Raw genomic sequence first — 9,586 nt, 5'->3', positions numbered from 1 at the left:
GGCCACTCATAAACATCGAGTGGCATACCACACTGTCATTGCCTATACCTTTTGAGGAACCCCCTTACCACCGGGTTGACCTCTGATTGTGGCACCGATCTTTTCAGACGGGTGGTACGGATAAAATCCCAAATGATGAAGGGCGGATCCGTATGGTGACTGATGGGTATTTTTCTCATCCTGCTGAGAACCTTCTGTGACGCATCCCTTTGGAATTTAGGGACTGGTTGGCTTTCAGGTAAAAGATTGTCAGACCAAAAATCGAAAAATTAAAAACTCAACTTAAAAAACACAGATCTGAATTCACAAACAGTATTTCATAACAAAAGAAATAATTCCACCATGACATTTAGGAGTACATATGTTACACTTTATTGTTTTGAAGCATTTTTATGTTGCATCTGACAAGGTCACAAAGGTACATATATATGAGTTTTGTGGTGCAGGTTAGAGCAGCAAGTCACTTTAGGGCAGGAATGCACATTTAGTTGGTTTATCCATTACGGTCCTTTTCAATCCTTTTCCCTAGTGCTGGTGCTGTTTTGGCAGCCTAGCGCCAATGCAGACACCCTTGCTTGAACCATGGTGCAAGGGTGCCTGTTGTCTGCAAGATTGTTTTGTGCAGGAAGGGACACCTTCCTGCACAAAAGCAATTCTGAGAGGCTTTTTCCTCTTTCTATGTGTGCTGCAGAATGCAGCATGCATAGACAGAGGAAATAACAAGGACAAATAACGATATATCACCTTGTTACGCCTCTTCTGGGGAGGCATATCTTTTTGGTGCATTCCGAGTTTTTTAAGGTCTTGTAAATTTGGGAATCCGTTGAAATCCTTGGGAATTGCTTGGGAACAGCCGCTCAACGTCCATGGAATGCCTACCAAGGGCAGAGTAACCCAAAGCAGTGATTTGTGCTGCGCTGTATTGCTCCACATTTTTGGAGTCACTCAGAGCCATGCAAAGTGGCTTTGCATGGCTTCAACAATATGACGGAAGGTTTGCGTCACTCTTGTACCATGTTACGTGATGGAAGAGCATGAAAACCGGATCAAAAATATGGCCCAAAGAGTTTCGATGTTCTGCAGCTTCAGTGTTGGATGTAATTTGGCCTGTATGAGAGGAGCTGGGTGGGGTACATGTTTGTGTCAAGGGTCATTTAAAGTCCATGATTATTAGACAAGAAAAACAACCTTAGAACAAAATGGGTCTTTAACTTTAGGAGCCGCTACTAAAAGCTAAAAAGTAGGGATATTACCTTGTGGAGGCTTGAAAAAAATCTTATATACACTGTTCCTGTGCTCATGCATGACATCACCAGTGACAAGATAAATTACATCACTTCCAACATTATCTTCGATACCTTAGATTTCCCACAGTTCGTCACATACTAGGCAATGCAGAGCCCAACAGCTTTGTCTTGGCAAAAGACGTTTATCATTTACGGTAACTGGCCTAGAACATATGTCCCAATCGAAATGTGTGTAACAGTATCGGCAATCTCTTCCCTCTGCAGTGAAAAAAAGAATCATCAATTCTGTATAGAAGTAGGAAAGTATGCTTGTTGCTAAGTAACGTATTTGAACTCACACAGCTGCGTTGAAAATTGCAACATAACTGTGGTACACCACAGGTACGGAACCATGTACAGAGGCGTGTTGTCAAACGCTGCCTTTCCGGGCCTCACACAAGGAGCTATGCCTTTGCGCATTTTCCGCCACTCAAGGCTTTTCTTATGTTTTCATATAATGCAGTCTTCATTGCTAATTTTCGTGAACTCACTCTTATAATTACTTTCTGCAAGTTCTCTTGGAGCACATTCATGTTGTACATCTTACCCACAGTTATGCATTACACATTCCACTAGATACTTTCAAGCCTAGGTCAAGTACATGAAAATGCATTGAAAAAAGAGACAGTAGCAGCATAAACAGCCCTAAGTTGTGAAAGGAGACCCAACTGTTTAGATTCCAGACACAAGGCTTGGCTATGATGGATGGATTCACAGTGCAAGGAGTTGCATGTTTTTGTACACTTATGATCAGGTTAGCATCGCTTCCCCACAGTTGATTCAAGGTTTTTCAGTCCCTTGTAAGGCCGGGCAGACTTTCATACATTCTGCTAAGACATCTGTGTCTGATATACGCACCGCTGGAGAATTGTGAATTTGTTGCAATAAATTATGTCAAAAGCAAAGGCATACACACACAATGAAATACCCATGACTAATATACCCACGTCCGAAAAGGGCTAAAGAATTCTCTTGCTGGAGAAATGCAAATGAAACAGAGGCACATGTCAGGATGTATGTTGTTTTTGTACAGTTTTTTTTGTGGACCCCGGGGCCTTCGATGAATGTAAAGCACTGGAACAACCGTTAGCACATTGTAGTATTTTGTTCTTAGATCCTGCCTCTTGCACCATGGTGAAAACGTTGTTAGAAACAATGCATAATGTATACTTTATGGGTACTTAGACTATATCAGTCTAAACAAATATAAAATAACCATTGCACATTGTTAATGAATAATAACTTCTTCTGGCTTCTTACTATGATTTTGTGTATCTGCAGACCTCTAGAGAAATACCTGCTTGCCCTAAATGTGTGCACTGCAAAAAGGAGCAAAAGCTCAGGGCAGAATGTGTATTGTTTAATTTATAGCATTGTATGGATCCCACACAACGTTTTATTCGAATGCATTAATATCCAACTAAATGAATTAGAAAACCTATTTCGTTTATACCAGTAGTTATAATTTCACTGGTTTCAGTGACTCGTGCATTTTGTTTTTATATAGCTATCTCGAATAAATCCATGTGTTTAATGTGTTCATGTATCACATTCCTGACAGAGATGCTTGTTCGCATAGCACAGTGATAACAAGCATGAACCTTTAGACTAGCATTTCTGTTGCTACTAAATTGTAGCAGAAAGTTACAAGGCAGCACATATCATATTTTTATTTTAAAATCCTCATGTTCAACAGCTAAACTAACGATTCTGGTTATATTTCAGACCTTTTGCCATAATAGTTGTACACAAAAGATATAATGGCCATAAGAAGCATTTTTGTTATAGAATGTTCTTACAAGTGGGTTCGATGGTGTGGTGCAGTCTCTCGGGCTTTCTTGGTTTGTTGTGCCTTCTGATCGTGCTTCCTAATATTTGTGGGGCAGACCTCGTGTGTACGTGTGTACAATCCCAAGGCAAGTTTGTGGTCTCCCAAGGTATACACTTTACTGTTATTGGAGATGTTTGATTTTCGTCAGGCAATGACACTTAAACCTACTGCCAATAGGGCAGGTTTTATTGTTATAAATGACATATGCGCCTGCAACACATGTGAACACATTTGTGAATGCCTGTTTACTTGCGTTGACACATACCTATTGGCTTAGCCAATGCTTGTTATACTTTCAACCAGACAGTCTATGTTTGAATATATGCATGCCTGGCTCAAGAAAGTTAAGAAATTAATGTTTGTGGTGACTGAGAAAGTATAACGTGTGTTTTTGCTCTGCTAAACGCTGTGTGGTTACTAGCCAATGGCATGCCTCTTGGCTTCACTGGAGATGGGAATTGTCTGCGCGCCTTGGAGCACTTCCAAGCTTCCCACAGGGCACAAGTAAGACAAACCGCTTCTGAGATGTTTTTGCCTATACAAGACAGTCAGTTTTTAGTTGTGTCGAGGTATTGGTCAAGCTGCTTGAAGTGTTGACGAGGAAAGACGCCGGGAGCATTGGAGGTGAGCACCTCTTGGTCAGAAATATCCTATTTCTAAAAATAGTTTACTCTTGGTGCTAGATGAGAAGTGAATCCCAGCACTCTGCACTCCGAAGTGTCCCAGCACTGTGGACCCTGAGGTGTCCTAGCCCTGTGCACCATGAGGTGTCCCAGCACTGTGCACCCTAAGGTGTCCCAACACTGTGCACCCTGAGGTGTCAAGTGCTGTGCACCCTGAGGTGTCCCAGCAATGTGCACCCTGAGGTGCCCCAGTGCTGTGCACGCTAAGGTTTCCCAGCACTGTGCACCATGAGGTGTCCCAGCACTGTGCACCCCGAGGTGCCTAAGTGCTGTGCACGCTAAGGTGTCCCAGCACTGTGCACCCTGAGGTGTCCCAGCACTGTACACCCTGAGGTGTCCCAGCACTGTGCACCCCGAGGTGTCCCAGCACTGCACACCCTGAGGTGTTCCAGCACTCTGCTCCATGAGGTGTCCTAGCCCTGTCCACTCTGAGGTATCCCAGCACTGTGGACCCTGAGGTGTCCTAGCCCTGTGCAACCCGAGGTGTCCCAGCACTGTGCACCATGAGGTGTCCCAGCAATGTGCACCCCGAGGTGCCCCAGTGCTGTGCACGCTAAGGTGTCCGAGCACTGTGCACCCTGAGGTGTTCCAGCACTGTACACCCTGAAGTGTCCTAGCCCTGTGCACGCCGAGGTACCCCAGCACTGTCCACTCTGAAGTATCCCAGCACTGTGGACCCTGAGGTGTCCCGGGCCTGTGCACATTGACGTGTCCCAGCATTGTCCACCCTGAGGTGTCCCAGCACTGTGCACCCTGAGGTGTCCCAGCGCTGTACACCCTGAGGTGTCCCATCACTGTGCACCCTGAGGTGTCCCAGCACTGTGCACCCTGAGGTGACCCAGCCCTGTGCACCCAGAGGTGTCCCAGCACTGTGCATTCTGAGGTGTCCCAGCACTGTGCACCCTGAGGTGTCCCAGCACTGTGCTCCCTGAGGTGTCCCAGCACTGAGCACCTCGAGGTGTCCCATCCTTGTGCACATTGAGGTGGCCCAGCACTGTGCACCATGAGGTGTCCCAGCTATGTGTACCTCGAAGTGTCCCAGCACTGTACACCCTAAGGTGTCCCAGCACTGTCCACCCTGAGGTGTACCAGCACTGTACACCCTGAGGTGTCCCAGCGCTGTGCACCCTATGGTATCCCAGCATTGTACACCCTGAGGTGTCCCAGCGCTGTGCACCCTGAGGTGTCCCAGCACTGTACACCCTGAGGTGTCCCAGCGCTGTACACCCTGAGGTGTCCCAGCGCTGTGCACCCTGAGGTGTCCCAGCACTGTGCATTCTGAGGTGTCCCAGCTCTGTGCACCCTGAGGTGTCCCAGCACTGTGCTCCCTGAGGTGTCCCAGCACTGAGCACCTCGAGGTGTCCCAGCACTGTGCACCCTGAGGTGTCCCAGCACTGTACACCCTGAGGTGTCCCAGCACTGTCCACCCTGAGGTGTCCCAGCACTGTACACCCTGAGGTGTCCCAGCGCTGTGTACCCTAAGGTATCCCAGCATTGTACACCCTGAGGTGTCCCAGTGCTGTGCACCCTGAGGTGTCCCAGCACTGTACACCCTGAGGTGTCCCAGCGCTGTACACCCTGAGGTGTCCCAGCGCTGTGCACCCTGAGGTATTCCAGCATTGTACACCCTGAGGTGTCCCAGCGCTGTGCACCCTGAGGTGACCCAGCCCTGTGCACCCAGAGGTGTCCCAGCACTGTACACCCTGAGGTGTCCCAGCACTGTACCCTCTGAGGTGTCCCAGCCCTGTGCACACTGAGGTGTTTCAGCACAGTACCCACTGAGGTGTCCCAGCACTGTGTCCCCTGTTGTTAGAACTGGGATTTTTGGTTGGCTAAGGCTTGCGCCAAAGCCAGACAGAAACCACCACTCTAGTCAGGGCAAGGGAGTCACACGCCAAGATAACCCCTGCTCACCCCCTTGGTAGCTTGGCACGAGCAGACAGGCTTAGCCCGGAGGCAATGTGTAAAGCATTTGCGCACGCACACAGCAACAACATCCCAGGCACCCTACAAAAGGAACTCCACACAAGGTTATATAAAAATAACTTTTGTATTGTCAAAACACAAACATTGTGCCAACTGGCATGGGCAATATTCACAAGGGATTATGTACATAGGACAGGGCCTCAAGGACCACTTTCAGGAATAAGCACTTGGTAGAACTAGCACTTAGGACATAGAACCATTGTAGCACAAAATAACAATTGTAGAACACAACCAGTATCCACTGGTAAAAGGTAAGTACATCCTACGCAATCCTAACCACCTTAGGCATATATCACACAGGGAACCATGAACTCACTAGCATAACTATACTCGGTAAAACAACCTCCTAAGCATAAACATATGTCTAGAGGTATCAGACACAGGGTGCGCAAAACAGACTACACACAGTACATTTCCTAACACCCAACGCATTACATAAATCACTTTAAGCTCCAGGTTGCCCCATTGCGCCAAAACCTAAACGTAGCAGTTGCCCACTACTTGCTGGGCAGCTGAGGACCCGAAAAGGCCTAAACGCTACAGCTGGCACTAAGTGCTGCGCAGCTGTGGGAGGCCAAAGTAGGGGCGAAGGAGTGCGACTCACTCCTGAGTCCAAAGAACAAGTCCCTAGAAAGGAAAAACCTAAACGGTGCAGCTGTCCACTACTTGCTGGGCAGCTGTGAAACAAAACTGCGGCATGGGCTCTCACTAGCCCTCAGGAACCAAAACTGCACCAAAGGTTGGAGACACCTGGGCTCTAGGAAAAATCACCAGGCAACACGTGGGAGCCACCTACGCTCTGTAAACAACAATACCCCCTGTCGTTGGGGTGGCCCTCTCGCAATTGGGGGCCGCTCAGGTGTCGACAATGCACCGCGAAATGGCCCCAGGGGCTAGCACTGACAATCAAACTAAACTTGCCCCCATAGAGCCACACGGGGCTCTGCAAATAATCAGGCCCGACACTAGGGCCATGCGGGCTCTTAAGCAAAAGGTGCCCCCAGTCCCTCATGGGGACTCTAAACCGGACCAGGGAGCCCCGTGGGAGTGGCCCGCTGCTAGCCGGGGCCACTCAGTGAATGCAGAGGGGGTAACTGTGCCTCGCAGGCACCCGCAATATAAAGCCCCCGTCACTGGGACTCCAAATAGAACAATCATTGGGGCAGACCTCTGTCGAGCGGGGCTGCCCTAGCGAGACGCACCGGCCCTGTCTCCTGCCCCCGCCCTCACTCACCGGTTCGGGCAGGCTCTGGGGCGGCCTCGGCAGCGTGGCGCGCTGCTCGCCTCCTGGCTCTCCTCAGGCGGCGACGTCTCTTCCTTCAGTGCGGGGCTCCCCCAGACTCATGGGAGCCCCATGCTGATTTCCGGCAGCACTTCTCTCTCCCTATTGGCGGCCCCGGGACTCTCCATAACTCAACGGAGCCCTGGGCCGCGAGAGGCCATCTCTTGGCTGGCTGTTGGTTTTCTCTCGGCTTCCCGGGCGGCCTCCGCTTGGCTTCTGCGGGACTCGGCCGCACTTCCGCTTCCGTCCTGCGGCCCCGCCCACAACCAGGCTGGCCGCGGGCAGCGCCAGCAATCTGGGCATTTAGATGAGGGGTAGCCTCCCTCGTTCGGAAAAAGAACCAGCGGGGTGGGCACCCGCTTTAATAATTAAATAAACGGGATGGCACCCGTATGCAAAAACGAAGGCGGGCAAAGTCACAGGGTAGGTACCTGCGCACACCAATGATTAGCTAAGCGGGGTGGGCACCCACGAGGGCCACAAAAGGGCAGGAGCGCTTCTTCCCCCCCCCGAGGGAACACAACAGCGCTCTGCTCCTAAATGCAAAATAAAGCGCTTCCCAGGCGCTAGGGAAGAAAGAAACCCCAGTTCAACACAGTAACTTCAGCAAAAGGGCTTTTAAGCGGTCCTGGGCATAAAGCCATGGAGCAACCAGCTCCTCAGTACAGGGAAGTGTTAGACGGGGACCTGGAGGGTCGGCCGAGCACAGGGGGAGAGGCCTCCGGTGAGGGCCGTCTCCAGCGATCGTACAGACAAGTAACTTCCCCCCCACAGATGGACACCACACGAATATCAGATTAACACCTTTTATAGGCAGTTCTTGAAGTAAGGTAGTACGATACAAGGAGATCAGGACACGATGATCCTCTCAATTCTAGTCTCTAGCAGGGGAAGGGGGTAGCGGGACAGTCTTGGTACCTACGGGTACTGAGGTGAAACGGCGGTAGCTCACAATCTTCGAGCTCGGTGGTCGGACGGGTCGGACCGCGGCAGCGCCAGCAGGTCCCGAAGAGGTCGTAGGTGGCAACGGGCCGCGGCAGCGCCAGCAGGTCCCAACGAGGATGACGGTTACACCGGGCCGCGGCAGCACCAGCAGGTCCCACGAGGATGGAAGTTACAACGGGCCGCGGCAGCGCCAGCAGGTCCCATGAGGATGAAGGTTGCAGAAGGCCGCGGCAGCGCCAGCAGGCAGGACGATAGTTCACAAGGCAGGGCTGCGGCAGCGCCAGCAGTCCGTCAAGGATGAGTTCTTCTCGGTGTCTCTCGACTCCAGGATACAACTGCCTTCCTGCTCTGGGGCTCCTCGGTTATAGGTCTGGCGCCCTTTGATGTCCGGACCCTCGCACTGGGAGGTCGGGAGGTCCGGGATGAGGGAGTCCAGACACCCAGCAGGGGGGTGGAGCCAGCACCCGGGGAGGCTGGGGGCGATCGGCACCTGGCGGGGGAGAGCCATCGACACTTCTTTCTCCCATTAGCCTGCCAAGTGGTCCGTTCACCTCCTGGATGGATGGTGGTGCCGGGATGGCGGGGCCTGGCCGGGCCCAGGGTTGGGGTCGAGCTGAGGCCACGCGGCCGCGTGGTGCAGTGTCCAAGATGGCGGCTGGGCCGGGCAATGGGGCTGCCGGGGGCCCGGGCCCGTGACACAGAGATATCCGGGAGCAGGCGTCCCGGAGGGGACGGGTTGCGGGTTGCTTCTGCGGGTAGCCCCCGGAGAGCTGGTGTCTGGGCCCTGTCATGCGGGGAGGGAGCGAGCCCTTCGTGGGGCCTGTCCAACATGCGTCCCCCCAGCTGAAGGCGGGGAGAGTCACCCATCCTCTTGGGGACTCTCCTCGTCGAGGCGGAAAAAGCGGGACAGGCCATCCGCATTGGCGTGGTCTTGGCCAGGGCGATGCTCCACAGTGAAGTCCATCCCCTGCAGGGAGATGGACCATCGCAATAGTTTGGGGTTCTCCCCCCGCATTTGCATTAGCCATTGCAGGGGCCGATGATCTGTTTGTACCCGGAAGTGGGTTCCGAAGAGGTAAGGCCGGAGCTTCTTGAGGGCCCATACTACTGCGAAGGCCTCTCGCTCAATGGTGCTCCAGCGCTGTTCTCGGGGTAGGAGGCGTCTGCTGATGAAGGCCACGGGTTGGTCGACTCCCTCAGGGTTCAGTTGGGAGAGGACGGCCCCGATGCCATGGTCTGAGGCATCAGTCTGGACGATGAACTCACGACTGTAGTCGGGGGCCTGGAGCACAGGAGCGGTGCACATGGCGGCCTTCAGCCTCTCGAAGGCCGCTTGACAGTCGGGAGTCCAGTTGACTGTTTTTGGGTTGGTCTTGGATGTGAGTTCCGTGAGGGGCCCCACAATGCTGCCATAGTCCTTTACGAACTGCCGATAGTATCCGGTGAGCCCCAAGAAGGCTCGGACCTCGGTTTGGGTTACGGGGGGGCGCCAGGACTGGATGGCAGCGATCTTGAGCTGGAGGGGGGCCACCAGACCGCTCCCCACTTGGTGTCCGAGGTAGGTCACGGACCC

This window comes from Lissotriton helveticus, chromosome 2_1 (assembly GCF_964261635.1).
Source record: "Lissotriton helveticus chromosome 2_1, aLisHel1.1, whole genome shotgun sequence".
Classification (NCBI taxonomy): domain Eukaryota; kingdom Metazoa; phylum Chordata; class Amphibia; order Caudata; family Salamandridae; genus Lissotriton; species Lissotriton helveticus.
This window is presented reverse-complemented; position numbering follows the sequence as displayed.